Raw genomic sequence first — 7,500 nt, forward strand, 5'->3', positions numbered from 1 at the left:
GGGCTGCAGGCAGCCTCCAGCAGCTGATGGCGGGGTGCAGGAGCTGCAACCAGCCTCCAGCTGGTGATGGCGGGGTGGAGGAGCAGCAGCCAGCCTCCAGCAGCCAGCCTCCAGCTGCTGATGGCGGGGTGGAGGAACAGAAGCCTCCAGCAGCTGATGGCAGGGTGCAGGAGCAGCAGCCAGCCTCCAGCTGGTGATGGCGGGGTGGAGGAGCTGAAACCTGGGTCGGACCTGGTCTGCAGCAGGGCCCATTACCACTCAGAAGCTGATGGCAGTGTGTGTTTAGGTCCCTGCGGGGTGGATGAGCTGAAACCTGGGTCAGACTTGGTGTGCAGCAGGGCTCAGCACCCTCCAGAAGCCGATGACAGTGTGTCTTTAACTCCCTGCCTGGTGGGAGAGCTGAAAGCTGGGTCGGACCTGGTCTTTAGCAGAGCTCAGCAGCCTCCAGAAGCTGATGGCAGTGTGTGTTTCATCCCCTGCGGGGTGGGAGAGCTGAAACGTGGGTCGGACCTGGTCTGCAGCAGGGCCCATCACCATCCAGAAGCTGACGGCGGTGTGTGTTTAAGTCCCTGCGGGGTGGGAGAGCCATAACCTGGGTCGGACCTGGTCTGCAGCAGAGCTCAGCAGCCTCCAGAACCTGATGGCAGTGTGTCTTTAATCCACTGCGGGGTGCAGGAGCTGAAACCTGGGTCGGACCTGGTCTGCAGCAGGGCTCAGCAGCCAGCAGAAGGTGACGGCAGTGTGTGTTTAGTTCCCTGCGGGGTGCAGGAGCTGAAACCTGGGTCGGACCTGGTCTGCAGCAGAGCTCAGCAGCCAGCAGAAGGTGATGGCAGTGTGTGTTTAAGTCCCTGCCTGGTGGGAGAGCTGAAACCTGGGTCGGACCTGGTCTATAGAAGAGCTCAGCAGCCTCCAGAAGCTGATGGCAGTGTGTGTGTTTTGGTCCCTGCGGGGTGCAGGAGCAGGAACCCGGGTCGGACCTGGTCTATAGCGGAGCTCAGCAGCCTCCAGCAGCTGATGGCAGTGTGTGTTTAATTCCCTGCCTGGTGGGAGAGCTGTAACCCGGGTCGGACTTGGTCTGCAGCAGGGCCCATCACCATCCAGAAGCTGATGGCAGTGTGTCTTTAATTCCCTGCGGGGTGGAGGAGCAGAAACCTGGGTCGGACCTGGTCTATAGCAGAGCTCAGCAGCCTCCAGAAGCTGATGGCAGTGTGTGTTCAAGTCCCTGCGGGGTGGGAGAGCTGAAACCTGGGTCGGACCTGGTCTATAGAAGAGCTCAGCAGCCTCCAGCAGCTGATGGCAGTGTGTGTTTAAGTCCCTGCGGGGTGGGAGAGCTATATCCCGGGTCGGACCTGGTCTATAGCAGAGCTCAGCAGCCTCCAGCAGCTGATGGCAGTGTGTGTTTAAGTCCCTGCGGGGTGGGAGAGCTGAAACCTCGGTCGGACCTGGTCTATGGCAGAGCTCAGCAGCCTCCAGAAGCTGATGGCAGCGTGCCTCTAAGTCCCTGCCTGGTGGGAGAGCTGAAACCTGGGTCGGACATGGTCTGCAGCAGGGCTCGGCAGCCTCCAGCAGCTGATGGCAGTGTGTCTTTAAGTCCCTGCCTGGTGGGAGAGCTGAAACCTGGGTCGGACCTGGTCTATAGCAGAGCTCAGCAGCCTCCAGCAGCTGATGGCAGTGTGTGTTTAAGTCCCTGCCTGGTGTGAGAGCTGAAACCTGGGTCGGACCTGGTCTATAGAAGAGCTCAGCAGCCTCCAGCAGCTGATGGCAGTGTGTCTTTAAGTCACTGCCTGGTGGGAGAGCTGAAACCTGGGTCGGACCTGGTCTATAGTAGAGCTCAGCAGCCTCCAGCAGCTGATTGCAGTGTGTGTTTAAGTCCCTGCCTGGTGGGAGAGCTGATATCCGGGTCGGACCTGGTCCACAGCAGGGCCCATCACCCTCCAGAAGCTGGTGGCAGTGTGTGTTTAAGTCCCTGCGGGGTGCAGGAGCAGAAACCTGGGTGGGACCTGGTCTGCAGCAGAGCTCGGCAGCCTCCAGCAGCTGATGGCAGTGAGTGTTTAAGTCCCTGCGGGGTGGGAGAGCTATATCCCGGGTCAGACCTGGTCTAAAGCAGGGCCCATCACCCTCCAGAAGCTGGTGGCAGTGTGTGTTTAAGTCCCTGCGGGGTGGAGGAGCAGAAACCTGGGTCGGACCCGGTCTACAGCAGAGCTCAGCAGCCCCCAGAAGCTGATGGCAGTGTGTGTGTGTGTGTGTGTGTTTAAGTCTCTGCCTGGTTGGAGAGCCGATACCTGGGTCGGACCTGGTCTGCAGCAGGGCTCAGCAGCCTCCAGAAGCTGATGGCAGTGTGTCTTTCATTCCCTGCGGGGTGCAGGAGCAGAAACCTGGGTCGGACCTGGTCTATAGCGGAGCTCAGCAGCCTCCAGCAGCTGATGGCAGTGTGTGTGTTAAAGACCCTGCGGGGTGGGAGAGCTGAAACCTGGGTCGGACCTGGTCTGCAGCAGGGCTCAGCAGCCCCCAGAAGCTGATGGCTGTGTGTGTTTAAGTCCCTGCGGGGTGGGAGAGCTGAAACCTGGGTCGGACCTGGCCCGCAGCAGGGCCCATCACCCTCCAGAAGCTGATGGCGGTGTGGGTTTAAGTCCCTGCGGGGTTGAGGAGCTGAAACCTGGGTCGGACCTGGTCTGCAGCAGGGCCCATCACCATCCAGAAGCTGATGGCTGTGTGTGTTTAAGTCCCAGGGGGGTGGGAGAGCCATAACCTGGGTCGGACCTGGTCTGCAGCAGGGCTCAGCAGCCTCCAGTTGCAGATGGCAGTGTGTGTTTAGTTCCCTGCGGGGTGCAGGAGCTGAAACCTGGGTCGGACCTGGTCTATAGCAGAGCTCAGCAGCCTCCAGAAGCTGATGGCAGTGTGTCTTCAATTCCCTGCGGGGTGCAGGAGCTGATACCTGGGTCGGACCTGGTCTGCAGCAGGGCCCATCACCATCCAGACGCTGATGGCAGTGTGTGTTTAAGTCCTAGTGGGCTGCAGGAGCTGAAACCTGGGTCGGACCTGCTCTATAGTAGAGCTCAGCAGCCTCCAGAAGCTGATGGCAGTGTGTCTTTAAGTCCCTGCGGGGTGGGATAGCTGAAACCTGGGTCGGACCTGGTCTGCAGCAGGGCCCATCACCATCCAGACGCTGATGGCAGTGTGTGTTTAAGTCCTAGTGGGCTGCAGGAGCTGAAACCTGGGTCGGACCTGCTCTATAGTAGAGCTCAGCAGCCTCCAGAAGCTGATGGCAGTGTGTCTTTAAGTCCCTGCGGGGTGGGATAGCTGAAACCTGGGTCGGACCTGGTCTGCAGCAGGGCCCATCACCCTCCAGAAGCTGTTGGCAGTGTGTCTTCCATTCCTAGTGGGGCAGGGGAGCAAAGACCTGGGCAGAGGAGCGCCTGTCTGCATCCGATCCGGCCCCTCAGCAGCCCGCCGTGAGCCTTAGAGAACCCCCCCCCCCACCCCCCCACCCCACCCCCCCCGGCGGGCTCCAGGAACCGGGCCCTGCGTCGGACCCAGCTCAGGCAGGCCCTCCCTCGGGCCCTGCAGCAGGTGGCCCCGTCTATGCAGTCGAAAACCCCGCGAAAATCGGTGTAGAAACGCCCGAGAGGCGTGGTGCGGTTCCCCCGGCCGGTACCGGGTCCGGACCGGTCCGGAAGTCCACCCAGAACACTGCCTGGGGCTTCTGGGCGGCTCCCCAGGCGCAGGCAGTCGAAAACCGCGTGAAAATCGGTTCAGAATTGACAAAACGGCGACCTCGTCGCTCCAAAAACTAAGTCCAAACTAAGCCTTTCGCTTATCGCTTAACGCTTAAGGCGGTCGGCCTTATGGCCAGTAAATGAAAAGTGCCTGCGCCCCTGGAGGTTTTGGAAGGTGCGAGCGATGACCATGCTCGGGTTAGTAGGTGAGGCCATCGGAAAACCAGCGTGAGTTGGCGGGTTTGGGTGGCAATCTATTCCAGGCAGAGTCGACTATCTCTGGGCATCAATTTTGGGATTTTTCCGGCTCTGGTTCTGGGAGAAACGCAGGGGCAAAGTGCACGAGCCGCGGCCGATTTTGGTGGCCTGTCCCTGGGCACAAAGTCTGAGGAGTGTGGGCCTGGTTCTCCGAAAAATACCAGTCTGCTGGAGCTCACTCCCATGGCTCCAGGGGGCACGGCACACCCCCCGGTAGCCGACCAAAGTGCTCTACTCGGGCCAGACTCGGACCCACGACCCGGGGTGAGAACCACAACTACTGGTCATCCTTTTGACCTCCAGGGGGCGCGGCAGAGCCTCCCCAGTCCGACGCAAGTGCCCCACTTGGGCCATACTCAGACCCACGGCCCGGGGCGAGAACCACAACTACTGGTCATCCTTTAGACCTCCAGGGGGCCCGGCACAGCCTCCCTAGACCGACACAAGTGCTCCACTTGGGCTGTACTCTGACCCAAGTCCCGGTGCGAGAACCACAACTACTGGTCATCCTTTAGACCTCCAGGGGGCCCGGCACAGCCTCCCTAGGCCGACACAAGTGCTCCCTTTGGGCTATACTCTGACCCAAGTCCCGGGGCGAGAACCACAACTACTGGTCATCCTTTTGACCTCATGGTCATCCTTTAGATCTCCAGGGGGCCCGGCACAGCCTCCCTAGGCCGACACAAGTGCTCCACTTGGGCTATACTCTGACCCAAGTCCCGGGGCGAGAACCACAACTACTGGTCATCCTTTTGACCTCATGGTCATCCTTTAGATCTCCAGGGGGCCCGGCACAGCCTCCCTAGGCCGACACAAGTGCTCCACTTGGGCTATACTCTGACCCAAGTCCCGGGGCGAGAACCACAACTACTGGTCATCCTTTAGACCTCCAGGGGGCACGGCACACCCCCCGGTAGCCGACCAAAGTGCTCTACTCGGGCCAGACTCGGACCCACGACCCGGGGTGAGAACCACAACTACTGGTCATCCTTTAGACCTCCAGGGGGCCCGGCACAGCCTCCCTAGTCCGACACAAGTGCTCCACTTGGGCTATACTCTGACCCAAGTCCCGGGGCGAGAACCACAACTACTGGTCATCCTTTTGACCTCATGGTCATCCTTTAGACCTCCAGGGGGCCCGGCACAGCCTCCCTAGTCCGACACAAGTGCTCCACTTGGGCTATACTCTGACCCAAGTCCCGGGGCGAGAACCACAACTACTGGTCATCCTTTTGACCTCATGGTCATCCTTTAGACCTCCATGGGGCACGGCAGAGCCTCCCTAGGCCGACACAAGTGCTCCACTTGGGCTATACTCTGACCCAAGTCCCGGGGCGAGAACCACAACTACTGGTCATCCTTTAGACCTCCAGGGGGCACGGCACAGCCTCCCTAGTCCGACACAAGTGCTCCACTTGGGCTATACTCTGACCCAAGTCCCGGGGCGAGAACCACAACTACTGGTCATCCTTTTGACCTCATGGTCATCCTTTAGACCTCCAGGGGGCCCGGCACAGCCTCCCTAGTCCGACACAAGTGCTCCACTTGGGCTATACTCTGACCCAAGTCCCGGGGCGAGAACCACAACTAATGGTCATCCTTTAGACCTCCAGTGGGGCCCGGCACAGCCTCCCTAGGCCGACACAAGTGCTCCACTTGGGCTATACTCTGACCCAAGTCCCGGGGCGAGAACCACAACTAATGGTCATCCTTTAGACCTCCAGGGGGCCCGGCACAGCCTCCCTAGACCGACACAAGTGCTCCACTTGGGCTAAACTCTGACCCAAGTCCCGGGGCGAGAACCACAACTACTGGTCATCCTTTAGACCTCCAGGGGGCACGGCACAGCCTCCCTAGTCCGACACAAGTGCTCCACTTGGGCTATACTCTGACCCAAGTCCCGGGGCGAGAACCACAACTACTGGTCATCCTTTAGACCTCCAGGGGGCACGGCACAGCCTCCCTAGTCCGACACAAGTGCTCCACTTGGGCTATACTCTGACCCAAGTCCCGGGGCGAGAACCACAACTACTGGTCATCCTTTAGACCTCCAGGGGGCACGGCACAGCCTCCCTAGTCCGACACAAGTGCTCCACTTGGGCTATACTCTGACCCAAGTCCCGGGGCGAGAACCACAACTACTGGTCATCCTTTAGACCTCCAGGGGGCACGACACAGCCTCCCTAGTCCGACCCAAGTGCTCCACTTGGGCTATACTCTGACCCAAGTCCCGGGGCGAGAACCACAACTACTGGTCATCCTTTAGACCTCCAGGTGGCACGGCATATTCTCCCTAGTCCGACACAAGTGCTCCACTTGGGCTATACTCTGACCCAAGTCCCGGGGCGAGAACCACAACTACTGGTCATCCTTTTGACCTCATGGTCATCCTTTAGACCTCCAAGGGGCCCGGCACAGCCTCCCTAGACCGACACAAGTGCTCCACTTGGGCTAAACTCTGACCCAAGTCCCGGGGCGAGAACCACAACTACTGGTCATCCTTTAGACCTCCAGTGGGGCCCGGCACAGCCTCCCTAGGCCGACACAAGTGCTCCACTTGGGCTATACTCTGACCCAAGTCCCGGGGCGAGAACCACAACTAATGGTCATCCTTTAGACCTCCAGGGGGCCCGGCACAGCCTCCCTAGACCGACACAAGTGCTCCACTTGGGCTAAACTCTGACCCAAGTCCCGGGGCGAGAACCACAACTACTGGTCATCCTTTAGACCTCCAGGGGGCACGGCACAGCCTCCCTAGTCCGACACAAGTGCTCCACTTGGGCTATACTCTGACCCAAGTCCCGGGGCGAGAACCACAACTACTGGTCATCCTTTAGACCTCCAGGGGGCACGGCACAGCCTCCCTAGTCCGACACAAGTGCTCCACTTGGGCTATACTCTGACCCAAGTCCCGGGGCGAGAACCACAACTACTGGTCATCCTTTTGACCTCATGGTCATCCTTTAGACCTCCAGGGGGCCCGGCACAGCCTCCCTAGGCCGACACAAGTGCTCCACTTGGGCTATACTCTGACCCAAGTCCCGGGGCGAGAACCACAACTACTGGTCATCCTTTTGACCTCATGGTCATCCTTTAGACCTCCAGGGGGCCCGGCACAGCCTCCCTAGTCCGACACAAGTGCTCCACTTGGGCTATACTCTGACCCAAGTCCCGGGGCGAGAACCACAACTACTGGTCATCCTTTTGACCTCATGGTCATCCTTTAGACCTCCATGGGGCACGGCAGAGCCTCCCTAGGCCGACACAAGTGCTCCACTTGGGCTATACTCTGACCCAAGTCCCGGGGCGAGAACCACAACTACTGGTCATCCTTTAGACCTCCAGGGGGCACGGCACAGCCTCCCTAGTCCGACACAAGTGCTCCACTTGCGCTGTACTCTGACCCAAGTCCCGGGGCGAGAACCACAACTAATGGTCATCCTTTAGACCTCCATGGCAACAGGGGGATGTCAGACCCCAGCTCATCCCAGGTTGATGCCTCAATAGCAGCTTAGGGTCACGGCAG

This window comes from Nothobranchius furzeri, chromosome 19, assembly GCF_043380555.1.
Source record: "Nothobranchius furzeri strain GRZ-AD chromosome 19, NfurGRZ-RIMD1, whole genome shotgun sequence".
Lineage (NCBI taxonomy): Eukaryota > Metazoa > Chordata > Actinopteri > Cyprinodontiformes > Nothobranchiidae > Nothobranchius > Nothobranchius furzeri.